The following is a 15,115-nucleotide window of genomic DNA, read 5'->3' on the forward strand; positions in this document are numbered from 1 at the left end:
TAATGTTCTCTTATAATCTTTTTTTATCTGAGGCCAGTAATAATATCCTCACTTTCAATTCTAATTTAAGTAATTTGAATAATCTCTCTTTTTCTTAGTCAGTCTACCTGAAGATTTGTCAATTTTGTTGATCTTTTCAGGAAACCAACTTTTGGTTTCGTTGACTCTATTATTTTTCTTTTCTCTATTTTTTTAAATCCCTATTCTTATTTTTCTCATTTCCTTCCTTCCACTAGATTTGGACTTACTTTGCTCTTCTTTTTCTAGTTCCTTAAAGTGTAAAGTTAGATTATTGATTTAAGATGGTTCTTCTTTTTTAACATAGGATTTTTAGGTATAAATTTCCCTCTGAGCATTACTTTAGCTGCATTTCATAGGTTTTATTATTTTGTTCTTTTGTTTCCATTTGTCTCAAAGTATTGCCTACATTCTCCTGTAATGTCTTTTTTATCTGTTTAAGAGTATATTGTCTAATTTCCACATATTTGTGAATTTTTCAGATTTTCTTCCTTATTGATTTGTAGTTTTATTCCATTGTGATTGGAGAAGATATTTATATGATTTAACTATTTTAAAATTTATGGAGACTTGTTTTAGGGCCTAGAATTTAGCTTATCCTGGAGAATGTTCCATGTCCACTTCAGATAAATGTATATTCTGCTATTGGTGGTAGAGTTTCTGTATACATCTGTTAGGTCTAATTTGGTTACAGTGTTATTCAAGTACTCTATTTCTTTGTTGATTTTCTGTCTAGTTGTTTCATTACTGAAACCGAGGTATTGAAATTTGAAACTATTGTTTTAGAACTATTTCTCCCTTTAATTCTGTCATTTTTTGCTTTACATATTTTGGGGCTCTGTTATTGGGTGTGTATATGTTTGTAATTGTTAGAAATTCTTAAAAGATTGACTGTTTTATCAATATGTAATATATAATATATAGTCCTTTTTCTCTTGGAACAATTTTTGTATTAAAATTTATTTTATCTGACATTAGTAGAGCCACTCAGCTGTCTTTTGGTTCCTTTTTGCAAGGACTATCTTATTCTGTCTTTTCACTTTTAACCTATTTTTGTCTTTGGATTTAAAGTTAGCTTCTTAGAGGCATCAAATAATTGGATTATCTTTTTTTTAATCCATTCTGTCAATATATGCCTTTTAATTGGAAAGTTCAATCCATGTATATTTAAAGTAATTAGTGATATATAGGACTTACTTCTGCCATTTTTCTATTTCTGTATCTCTCATATCTTTTTTGTTCCTCAGCACCTCCATTATGGCTTTCTTTTTTTTTTTTTAAAGGACTGTCTATCCTTTATTTATTTTTATTTATTTATTTATTTTTCCCCTCAAAGCCCCAGTAGATAGCTGTATGTCATAGTTGCACATCCTTCTAGTTGCTGTATGTGGGACATGGCCAGAGAAGCAGTGCGTAGGTGCGCGCCTGGGATCCGAACCCAGGCCGCCAGCAGCGGAGCGCGCACTTAACCGCTAAGCCATGGGGCCAGCCCCCATTATGGCTTTCTTTTATGCTTAGTTGATTTTTTTCTATTATACTGTTTTGATTCCCTTCTCATTTCTTTAACTGCATATTTTTTATCTTTGATGGTTACCCTGGGGATTACAATTAATATCTTAGTTTATAGTGGTTTATTTCCAATTAACGCCAATTTAGTTTCAATAGTATACAAATTTGTTCCTATGTAACTCCACCCCCCATACTGTTATTGTTACAAAATACATCTTTATACAATGTGTGTCCATTAACATAGATTTATAATTATTCTTTATGCATTTGTCTTTTAAATCATATAGGATAAAAAGAGGAGTTACAGACCAAAATTACAATAATACTGGCTTATATATTTACCTATGTAGTTACCTTTTCCAATGTATTTATTTCTTTGTGTGGCTTTGAGTTACTTTCTAGTATCTTTTCACTTCATCCTGAGGATTCCCTTTAGTATTTCATGTGGAACAGCTCTACTGGTGCTGGACTCCCTCAGTTTTTGTTTATATGGTAATGTCTTAATTTCTCCTTCATTTTCAGAGGATAGTTTTATCAGATATAGAATTCTTGGCTGATGGAATTTTTTTTTCAGCACTTTAAATATGTCATCTCACTGCCCTGTGGCCTCCATGGTTTCTGATGAGAAATTGACTCTTAATATTATTGAAGATTCCTTGTAACAGACAATTCAAGTCTGTCTTTCTACTTTCACAATTCTTTCTATGTCTTTGTCCTTCAACAATTTGCAAGGTGTCTTAGTGTATGTCTTTTTGAGTTTATCCTACTTGGGATTTGTTGAGCTTCTTGGATGTGTAGATTTACCTTTCATCAAATTTGGGAATGTTGGGGATTATCTTTCATCAAATTTAGTCATGATTTCTTCAAATTTTTTTCACCTCTCTCCTCACCTTCTGTGACTCAATATGTGTATGTTGGTATGCTTGATGGTGTCCCAAAGGTCTCTAAGCCTTGTTCATTTTTTTAAATTCTTTTTTCTTTCTGCTCCTCACATTGGATAATCCCAAATGACCTATCTTCAAATTCATGGATTCTTTCTTCTGCCTATTCAAAACTGCTGTAGTACTTCCCTAGTGAGATTTTTCTTTCAGTGATTGTACTTTTCACCTCTAAAATTTCCATTTGGCCTTTAAAATAATTTTCTGTCTCTTCACTGATGTCATCCATTTGGTGCAGTATCATTCTCCTGGTTTCATTTAGTTCTTTTTTTATGGTTTCCTTTAGCTCCTTTAGCATATTTGAAAGAATTATTTTAAATTATTTGTTAGGTAAGCCCAATTTAAGGACTTCCTTAGTAATAGTTACTATTAATTTCACTTTTCCTGTGAGTGGGATGAACTTTCTTGTTTCTTTGCATGCCTCATAAGTTTTTTGTTGAAAAGTGGATATTTTGAACATTGTAATGTGACAACTCTAGAAATCAGATTCTTCCCCTTCTTCATAGTTTGTGGTTATAACTTGTGATAGTTGTATTTGTATCTTCTTTTCTCAATTAATTTTGATATGTCTACGTCCTTTGTCTGGTTGGCCACTGATATCTCTCTTCCTTCAGCTTAGTAATCAGCTAGAGATTTGACAGAGATTTTCTTAAGCACTTAAAACTGAAAAAATGACTCTCCTTGTCTTTGCAGATTGGCTCTGTCTTGGGGCACTCCTTCAATGACAGCCAGGCAGTTTATAACTCTGCTTTAGCCTTCACTTCTTGCTCACACAGAGCCTAAAGTTTAGCCAGAGGTGAGAGCTTAGGTGTTCCTGAGCATGCATCCAGACTTGGGCATTCCCATGGCCTTCTACGTCCCCCAGAATACGTGGGGGCTTTTCCAAGCCCTTCTTCTCCATGTTTCTCCTGCCTGGGCCTCTTCATTCCCAAGCTTCTTGGTAACTATTGTTTGTTCCAGCTATTATACTTTGGTCCCAGTGGCCATGGCAAATATACTCACCTTTAAATGCTTTCAACAAACACCACTGAGGAATCTACCTGAATCCCATGGAAGGTCTAAGGCAGATTAAACACATCAAGCCCTTGAGATGATCCTTCAGAGACCCACTAGACAAGTCAAAATGCAGAGCCACAGCTCTTTAAGAATAAGGGCTGTATTGCTCCCTCTGGTACCAATAACCCGTTCCACCAGTGCAGGTTGCCATCTCAAGTCTGCTGCTGAATTGGGTTGTGGGGGATGGCAACCAGATGAGTTAAACTGCCCCAGAGCTCCCTTACCGAAATCCAATAGTTTTTCTCTTCATTAAACATTCCCTTGATTGTTGTAAGTTTTTTATTTGATTTCAGAACTCCAAAAGAGTTAATTCTGACAGTCTTTGCCAGCTTATTTCTTGCTTTTACAATGTGACAAAGTTTTTCAGTTCTTACTCTGCTATTTTTCCTGTTGTCACTCCTACTTACTTTTTAATACCAATTTTAAGTTATAGACAGAATGGACACTACTTATCATCTACATTTTTATTTCAGACTGTCTTTGATGATTTTCCACTATAAAGTATAGAATTTTACGTATAGTAGATATCGACAGTAATTTTGAATGAATGCGTGAATGAATTAATAAATCAATCAGTATCCACATAAAGAGATTTTATTACCTACCTAAATACGTTATTCTGCAGTATAAAAATCCTGAGTATGGGATAATTTCCCTTATACTCTAAAATAAATTCTTTATGGTAGCATTAATTTTATTTTGCTCAACTAGTAGCAAAAATAGAGAAAATATGGTCATTATATTTTTTATATCTTTCTTCACGTACAAAGAGTAGTTTTTTAATTTAATCATCCTATAATCTCCTCAGCTCTAAAATAAATAGTCTTTCAGCCCTTTGTCATTGGTTTTATTTTCTGCCTGAGTTATCCAGATAAGGACTGGAAAATAGGGACCTATCTCGTTTGGCTACGTTAGCAGTCCTCAATTCATTTGGGAGTTGAGCAATCCTTTTGCAATGAACTTTTGTTTAGAATTTTTTAATTGAATGTGATAACATAAAATAGAAACAAGACTATTACTCTGAGGAATGATATTTCTTCCATAGCACTGGTGACTGGCCATGGATGTTTAATGGTTGATGCATCAGAGTTAGGGTTGGCCCCAGAATCAGTGAAGGCAGTTTGAGAGTTGAGACTGACAAACTTAAAGTGATATATTCTGAAAGACCATTTCTGTAGTTTTTATATCCAAAATACAACAAATATCTGTAGAAATAGAATATTTAAAATACTGAAAGTGGTATTCTTTAATGCTATACATTAATTTTGTGGAAATAGTATTTCTAGAATGCTTTTTACGTACCAGGTAGATTCTTAGATGCTTTCTAGTAATTATTTACTAGCAAAAAAATGCTAACACCTTAAATTAAGTATAATGTTCCCATCTTAAGCAAGGAGACTAAGGATCAGAGCTGCTAAGGAACTTGTGCAGACGTGGCAGCCATCAAGGTGCACCACTCTAATCACCCTTTAAGAGAGATCCTTCCTCAACTGATCATCTTTGATTGAAGTGCTTTTGGAACTCCTGCAGCAGTATAGCTGAGGACATGCTCTCCCCAGGCAGCTGCAGCCAGTGTCTGAGCACAGTAGAAGAACAGGACTTGGTCATTTCTTCTCAAAGCAGGACTCCTCTACTGACAATCTTTGCCTTAGAGTTTCCCATCCGGCTTCAGACTTTTTCAGACCTACACCATAGTCTGAGTCTCTTCCTTCCCACTTATCCTCACTTTCTTTCACAGGTGTCAGACCTGCACGACAGTCTGAGGATTTTTCCTACCCAGTTCTGCTCCCTCTTCTGTTATCTTACACATACATTATCTAAAATAAATCTTTTGTACTGCAAATTCTATTTTGGCATTTTCTTTCCAAAGGATCTGAATTGACAGGGAGGAATGATATACTGGAAGAAAGCAAGAGTTATTTATTCACCTGGGGTGGTTGCGTCGGTAGAGGTTATTACATATAACTGAATTTTCATTCTATTTCTCCCACTTAGCAATTCAGTCTTTTTGTACAACAATATTGTTTTCATAAAATGAGAACAATCACATCTATCTTGCAGGATGATTGTAAATCTCTTGAATGATGTAGTAAACTCCGTTCTTAGTTGGTTCTCAAAAATGGATGCTATTAGTCTTAGTGTTTCTAATAAACATCAATAATAATATTATGAAATAAATATAAATAATAATATGTCACATATTCAGTATTGGTTCTGGGATTAAAAATCAAACATACCCTCCAAAACTGAGTCCTTTCCATGCTCCATGCCTCTTTCCACCATTATTCTAATGGATGATGCAGGCTTTTTATTTCTTTACATTTAGTTATTTTTTTAATAAGTCACTGAGTTTATATTGTCACTAAATGTTTGGATTGATGATGTACTGTAACAATATACGATTATCTGCATGGTAAATGATAGTACCTGCCAACAATCAGTAGTGTAGCTGTAAATGTCTGTAAATGGCTCCCATATACATTCTCTAGTCAATTATTCTTAAAGAGATTAGTCAAAGAGGCTGCATGATTTAAGAGTAAAATACTTAGACCTAAAGTGAGAGGTCTGCTATCAAATGTGAGTCATCTCACCAACTAACTACGATTCGAGGCAATCATTAACTCACACAGAACTTTAATTTCATTGTTTATAAAATGAAGGAATTACGGCAATTTATTTTTAAAGTCCTATTAAGCTATGAAATCTAAAAACTGTTCATAATCAGTTCCCTAGAATTTACACTTGAAGGCTACAAGTTATACCATAATATCCTAGATTTTCATTATTATATAATTGTTTTTATAATATGTCCTGAGGATGGATTTTTAAGGAAAAAGGAAAATAGTCAAATGGATGGGTCATTTGTTAATAGTTTAATAAATTAGGTGAGATAATTATTCATCAGATTTTGCATTTGATCTTGTTTATTCGTAAAAGATTACTACGACAGTGATATTAGAATTAATAGAATTTTTATACTTTTAACCAGAAAATATTACTGTTTTAAAAGAAAATAAACAAAACTTTTCCACAGCCCTTTTCCTGAAAAGGAAAAATTAGGGAGAACATACATGATTTTACCCTTAAAGATGTTGAAACAACGAGAGATATCACTCAGGATGGAGTTTCTATCCTGCCACTAAGACAGAAGCTATGCTAGAGTTTCTAGACTAGGAAGTTTGTGTCATCATAAAGAATATATTTAAGATTCGTCTGTGATAATGTCATCCAAAACAATATGAGTTCAGGCTCTTATCCAAACTGAAGGGATCATGTTTGGCTTCTAGATCAATGTCATGCTTGACATTAAAAGCTCAGAGTTAACATCAATAGATAAGAGGAGGTCACTGGTAATTAAGGATGGAAATGCCACCCATCTACAACAATTGAAACCTCACTTCAAATTATCTGAATTCAATTAGAAAAACCAGAGGGGGTAGATATAAAAACAGTAGCCTAAAGACAATTTTAAATGGTATGATTCAATTCAATACAGTGGTTAGTCATTTAGTGTCTGCTATGAACCAGCAGCACTATGCCAAGCTCTGCAGATCAAAGATGAATAAGATACAGAACCTCCTATCGAGGAAAAATGATTTATTAGAAGACATGGAGTCTAGTCCAGGAAGACTGAAGGGAAATTGATACAAGTTGCTATTTCTTACTGCATAAATAGGGCAAATTAAGAGTGTTTAATTTGAGCAAAAATGCTAAATGCCCAGAGACAAAGGTAGGGAGACAGACATAATAACGTATTCATGATAACATGTCAGACAAAGCAATTGCTTCTGCTGTCTAAGGATTTGTTCTGTGTGTCAGTGATGGTTTTGCATCTTGGTTGGCACTTGTACGTTTCACAAAACCAAAAGCCGAATCACCTTAAAATGAAAGGAGCAATAATATTATAAACACAGATTCTCCCTTCCAATCTCTCTCTCTCTGTCAGACACACACACATACACACACACACACACACACACACACACATTTCCTAAGTGGGATTGATACTTGATGACTTATCATTGTGGTGCTAAAAATCAATGCAGAGCTATATTTGGAGAATGACTCTTTCCAATGACAATGCTGGTTAAATAAAATGCTGTTCTTGCCAATGCTTTGAGCATATCTGGGGTCATGGGGAAGCCTCTGCACTGGAATAAAATGAGAAGAGAAAATAGCCAGCAATATTTGATGCTCAAATTGTAAATCTGATTTACACTTCATGGAATATTTTGGATAACAAGGTAATAAACTCCTCTATCCTCCTTCGTAAATCCTATTAGTTTAAAGACTGTTAATAGAATGACAGGAATATGAAACTGTTGAATGCGATTTAAGTATGACTATCCCTAAAAGCGCTTTGGGAACAAGGAAGTGTTGTTTAAGAAGTGTAAGAGATCTCTATGTATGCCAAAGGTGCTGAGATTCAGTGTATCACGTTCTCAGGCCTATGAGTTCATAGCAGCTATCCCTTCCAGAGTGTGTAGTCAGTTGACTGGGAATGGTAGGTTAGGGCTCCGTAAGAATAGTAATCACTAACAGTCACTGAGCGCTCACTCTATCTAGGCTGGGCCTGGGTTAGGTGCTTTGTTTGCCTTATCTCACTTAGTTCTCACAACATAGTGAAGTAAGTGCTATTATTATTCCCATTATACACAGAAGGCAGCTTAGACTGTCATCCATTCTCTGGTCATTCTGATTCCATAAAATGCCTCTCTGGTTTTATAGCCCTCAGTTGTTACAGTCAGAGTGCTAAAATTACGTGTACAATGAATTTTTATAAAATCACTTCACCTCTTTGAAAACACTGCTCGGTACTCCAGGGTTCACACATCTCTCTGCTTGGCTGCCTCGCTCCGGGGCTGTGTTATGGGCTGGATGAGTTTTCCAAGCAAAATTGACCTCTTTGTTCTGCACCAATCATCCTCTACAACCTAAGGCAATTTGCTACCAATAAGTCTACATACTTTTACATTTATCAGTGCCTAGTTTTAAATACCATCTGTTGATGTTACTCTATATAATCCCTGCTTTGGTGTGGTACAATCACACATGGATTCCTAGACAAATATACCATTTCAATACAGTTTCCTGTTTTTCTAGTCCTTTGTAGACAGCCTTTCCAAAGGTAAAATTTAAAAGCACCGATGAACCCAAATGAAAAATATTTAAAAGGCAAATAACAATGATGCTGTTAATGCTAAATGTCTCTCAGTTATTTTGTGTTATTGTGCTTAATTCCACCTGCAAAGACTGGGAATCAATTATTTAATGCAGGACATTTAAATCTAGTATTAGAATCGGGATGAGGATAAAAGGAAATTCTGAATACGTTTCCCACATGGATCTCAGTACCATTACAATATGCTGGATACTTTCCAATCCAGCCATTAGACTGAGTCTTTTTATGTGCCTGTGTATGGATCTCTATGGGTACCTAAAAAAATATGTTCTTGCTAGCAGTCTGTGCCTGCTGTTTACCCACAACTTTGTAGCATGCATGATCTTAAGCAAATCATTTAAGGTGTATGTATCCCAGTTTCTTTATCTGTAAAGTAAGAGGCTGGGTCAGATGACCCAGGAGATCCATGCCAGAAGTGAAACATATTGATTCTGTAGCCGAGAATCATGATTTACTGGAACTAACTGTGGGGTTTAAATCAACTGCTATCAAATTGAAAATACTCATTTATTTTTCCGTTTTTCTATATAAAAATACTTTCACAGATAACTGAAAAATTATTGCCATCATTATTAATAGGAAATACTAAATTCCTACATGTCTCAAGAGTCTTAGATAGCCTGGTTTTTATACTTTGTAATTTTTAGCACAAATTTTTAGCCGGAGAACAGACGTTTGTGGTTGATTGGTTGTGATCTTGAGATACGATTCATGAGAAGGAGAAGCCAACACACTGAGGATGCAGAGCAGAGCAGTAGAAAGAGTTTTTGATGGCAATTTTGAGCAGTAAAAGCAAGATAAACAACTGCCTTCCTCTGGACGTTCTGTTATGTGACGAAATATATCTCTCTTTGTGCATGCACAGTTGCTTAGGCTTTCCATTACTTGAAGCTGAATACGCTCCTAATTAACCAAGGTTTAGCGTTACCACACTTTAGAATCAGATAAAGTTTAAGAACTATGAAATCTAATTGCTCATCAACACTGAGCCATAATGTTATTTGAGCCTTTTAATATTTTCTTGCAATCAATGAGATATTTGTACCCTGTGCTTCAGTTTTATGTACTTATTTTTATTATTTTTCTTTTTCACTTAGTGATAGTTAGTAATTACAATGGATCAATTTATGCATTTAGAATTTAATGGTAATCCTTTTCTATTGGCAGGCTTTCCTTGATTTCATTTGGTATTTCTTTTTAATTGCCTCCAGGTTTTTCCTCTCTCACTGTGTGCAGATTATGACAAATGGTCAGAAATTCCAAGTTAGTTATTTGAAGTGAGCATTTCCAAGAGTGAAATATTTCAGGGATGCTATATTCCTGGATCACCAAATCAAAGTGTTGAAAGTGCTTCAAACAAAACAGAAGCCTACTTTCCAAGTCCCTTGCTGAATCCTAGATGATAAAAATAAGTCTATTTTTATATAAGGATAATAATGTTTGATCTGATTCCCATCTAGTCTTTTGAGATTAATATATTAGTCATCTGGGATATTTTTGCGATACCAGGTGCATTGCTTAGCACTTAAAAATAACTAATGACTGATTAACTTTGTCAAAATGCTAGAAAGGGCTTATATACATCTTTAGCTATCATCATGTGTTTACAGGAAAATTTAAAATACCCGTAGAAATGAACATCTTACAAATTACACAACATTTGAAGTTAACTCAGGAATATAAGGAGCCCTTGAAAATGGATTCTAGGCCAACTTCATCCAACCTTTTGAATCTTTCTGTCATACAACCATGTCCAATGTACATTCGTCATTTGGTTGAATGTATACCTGGTGATAAATAAGTCCCTATTCATCAATTCTATCTATTCTATTTTTTGGCACAAGTCTAATTGATGGAAAGTTCTTGCTGTTGAGCTGATATCTCTCACGTAATTATACACGTTGGTACTACCATTCCATCCATATTTCAACATTTTGTTTACACGGTATCTTGAGTCTGTCAAGTGCTTTATTGCAACAAAAATATAGTACATACATATTGTATTTCAACCATTTAAGAGTCTAGTCACTTTTTCAGAAAGTATGAATATGGTTAGTCTGCCATTACTTGAGTCAAATGAACACACGCTGTCTTCCAGTGACTGTCATTCATTTTTTCTATATTCATAAATCATCTCTTTAAGTTGTCTACCTAGTTTCTTGCTTGAGATCAATGTCAAACAGGTACACGTCAAGTTTACGAAATACCTTGGAACATATAAAATAGTTATCAAATCTATAAGTTCCATAACAACCTGTGGGCTATATAAAAAAAGAAAAGTAAGATCTCTATTATTTACAAAGTGCATGATTTATGGCTTTAAAAACAACTAACAGTAAGGGTTTAACAATTTCGTTAAATTTATTAAGAGGAAGACTTTGTTTCTTTAGTTAGCTAAACAATATTTTGGAATTAGTAAAAAAGAAATATACTTCATATTTTTATATATAGTGTAGCATACGAGTTATAGATAATATTAAAATTAAAATTAATTCCATATAATTGATTCTTATGGAATATTTTTATTGATTTTTGCCAATCTAGTGTATCCATAGGCAATGGTTGCGACTGATAGAAGAGTATAGTCCCAACATGAAGGTTGGTTGATATTTTCGTTTACGTGAAAGAATAAGATGAAAGTGAAACAGGAAGCGTGTCACCACTTCACTCATTCGTGAATGGCAAGAGGCTTCTTTACTGAATGGGATAATAGTTTTCAAAGACTGAAAGTATATTTTCTCAAATTTGCTGTGCTAGTCACAATATAATGTCAACAGTCACCAAATAATTTCAAGTTTATTATGTTATTATTAACATTTTTCTCCATATTGTCTCCAGTCTAGAGTGCAAAAATAATAAATCAATCCCTGAGTTGTAGCATTTGCTGGTTTTTCTGCAGTTAATACTCCAATCATCAGCAATTTCATGCTACAAACATGGCATTACTGAACACAGGATTAGGGAGAGATGTGCAGTAGTTCACCATTATGTTGTATTTCCACCATGCTGATGGAATAGATGTAAATAACCTCAAGAGCATAAAATAATTAGGAAGGGATGTGTTTTTTGTAATTATTACCTTTGTTTTAAATAAAATTTATTTAACTGTAAGTTTATAAAATTTTTTTTAAACCTTTTTCTTTTTTGAGGAAGATTGGCCCTGAGCTAACATCTCTTTTTGTTTGTTTGTTTGTTTGTTTTTAATTTTTTGTTTATTGCAGTAACATTGGTTTATAACATTGTATAAATTTCAGGTGTACATCATTCTACTTCTATTTCTGCATAGATTACATCATGTTCACCACCCAAATACTAATTACAACCCATCCCCACACCCATGTGCCGAATTATCCCTTTCGCCCTCCTCCCTCCCCCCGTCCCCTCTGGTAACCACCAATCGAATCTCTGTCTCTATGTGTTTGTTTATTGTTGTTATTATCTACTACTTAATGAAGGAAATCATATGGTATTTGACCTTCTCCCTCTGACTTATTTCACTTTGCATAATACCTGAAATGTCCATCCATGTTGTCAGAAATGGCTGGATTTCATCGTTTCTTATGGCTGAGTAGTATTCCATTCTGTATATATACCACAGCTTCTTTATCCATTCCTCCCTTGATGGGCACTTAGGTTGCTTCCAAGTCTTGGTTATTGTGAATAACGCTGCAATGAACACAAGGGTGCATGTATCTTTATGCATTGGTGTATTCAAGTTCTTTGTATAAATACCCAGCAGTGGAATAGCTGGATCATATGGTAGTTCTATCCTTGATTTTTAGAGGAATCTCCATACTGTTCTCCATAGTGGCTGCACCAGTTTGCACTCCCACCAGCAGTGTATGAGAGGTCCCTTCTCTCCACATCCTCTCCAACACATGCTGTTTCCTGTCTTGTTAATTATAGCCATTCTGACGGGTGTGAGGTGATATCTCATTGCAGTTTTGATTTGCATTTCCCTGATAGTTAGTGATTTTGAACATCTTTTCGTGTGTCTGTTGGCCATCTGTATCTCCTCTTTGGAGAAATGTCTGTTCAGGTCTTTTGCCCATTTTTTAATTGGGTTGTTAGTTTTTTTGTTGTTGAGATGCATGAGTTCTTTATATATTTTGAAGATTAAGCCCTTATCAGATGTATGGTTTGCAAATATCTTCTCCCAATTGTTAGGTTGTCTTTTCATTTTGTTGATGGTTTCCTTTGCTGTGCAGAAGCTTTTTAGTTTGATGTAGTCCCATTTGTTTATTTTTTCTATTGTTTCTCTTGCCCGGTCAGACATGGTGCTTTAAAATATGTTGCTAAGACTGATGTCGAAGAGCATACTGCCTATGTTTTCTTCTAGAAGTTTCATAGTTTCAGGTCTTATATTCAAGTCTTTAATCCATTTGGAGTTAATTTTTGTGTATGGTGTAAGGTAAGGGTCTACTTTCATTTTTTTGCATGTGGCTATCCAGTTTTCCCAACACCATTTGTTGAAGAGACTTTCTTTTCTCCATTGTATGTTCTTTGCTCCTTTGTCAAAGATTAGCTGTCCGTAGATGTGTGGGTTTATTTCAGGGTTTTCAATTCTATTCTATTGATCTGTGCGTCTGTTTTTGTGCCAGTACCATGCTGTTTTGGTTACTATAGCTTTGTAGTATATTTTGAAATCAGGGAGTGTGATACCTCCAGCTTTGTTCTTTTTTCTCAGGATTCCTTTACCTATTCGAGGTCTTTTGTTGTTCCATATAAATTTTAGGATTCTTTGTTCTATTTCTGTGAAAAATGTTCTTGGAACTTTGATAGGGATTGCATTGAATCTATAGATTGCTTTAGGAAGTATGGACATCTTAACTATGTTAATTCTTCCAATGCAAGAGCACGGAATATCTTTCCATTTCTTTGTGTCTTCTTCAATTTCTTTCAGCAATGTTTTATAGTTTTCTGTGTACAGCTCTTTCACCTCTTTGGTTAAGTTTATTCCTAGGTATTTTATTCTTTTTGTTGCAATTGTAAATGGGCTGGTATTCTTAATTTCTCTTTCTGCTACTTCGTTGTTAGTGTATAGAAATGCAACTGATTTTTGTATGTTGATTTTGTATTCTGCAATTTTACCATATTCGTTTATTAATTCTAAAAGTTTTCTGGTGGATTCTTTAGGATTTTCTATATATAAAATCATGTCATCTGCAAATAGTGACAGTTTCACTTCTTCCTTTCCAATTTGGATCTCTTTTATTTCTTTCTCTTGCCTGATTGCTCTGGCTAGGACTTCCAATTTTCCTGCTTTTTTCCTTTTCTCCCCAAAGTTCCAGTAGATAGTTGTATGTCATAGTTGTACATCCTTCTAGTTGCTCTATGTGTTACACCGCCTCAGCATGGCTTGATGAGTGGGGGGTAGGTCTGCTCCCAGGATCCAAACCAGTGAACCCCAGGCTGCTGAAGCGGAATGCATGAACTTAACTGCTGTGCCACCAGGACGGCCCCAAGTTTATAAAATTTAACTTTTCATGATGGTTATGTTTAACAATGAGCTTGCAATGTTCCTGAAAATTTAACAACGGATTCTTGCAATCCAGTACAAGTCAGCTCACACACACCAAAAGGTGAAGCATAATAACATTCCAGCTGTATAGATGTTCTTAAAATTTTTGTCCTTTCTCAAGAATGAATAGAAGCTATTGGAAAGCAGTGTAGTGTCCTGTTAGGAATATGAACTATGGAGTTAGATGGCCTGCCTCTCCCACTCAGTAGCTGTGTGTCCATGAGCAAATTTCTCAGCCTCTTTGTGTTCCAGTCTTCTCAGCTGTAAAATGAGTATAATAGTAATACCCATCTCATGTATAAAATCAGGTGATATATGTAAAATCCTTAGGGCAAGGCCTAGAATGTAGTAAGCACTCAATACACATTAACTGTACCATAATTGGATTTTAAGATAGAATGTAATATGATTAGATTTACAATTTGAAAGATCACTCTGTCTACTGTATAGAGTACTCAAATGTGTAGAAAGACAGTTAAATATCTATCTTGTCTCCTTAGGGAGGCACAGAGTGATGGTTCTTCAATTCAGTTTGTGAGAATACAGGCAGACACAACTGGACAGATTTTGAGAGACATTTAAAAGAAAGAAATGCCAAGGATAACTCTAGTGTTTTTGAATTAGGAAATTGGATGGATTTCCTCTTCACTGAGGCAAAAAAATAGTGGAAGAGAACCAGTTTGGGGCCAGGTGGGAGATCAGTAGTTTGATTTTAGAATTATAAATTTGAGGTACAATTAAGAATTTCAGGAGATGTGAGGCAGGCTGATGAGAATATATAGAGAGAGTCCAGAGGAGAGGTCCGGGCTGTAGATACACATTTTGAAATTATTGGCATAAAAATGGAGTTGAAACCACATGGGTGGATATCACCCTTCAGCAGGCTGGAAT

Source organism: Diceros bicornis, chromosome 39, assembly GCF_020826845.1.
Source record: "Diceros bicornis minor isolate mBicDic1 chromosome 39, mDicBic1.mat.cur, whole genome shotgun sequence".
NCBI lineage: Eukaryota > Metazoa > Chordata > Mammalia > Perissodactyla > Rhinocerotidae > Diceros > Diceros bicornis.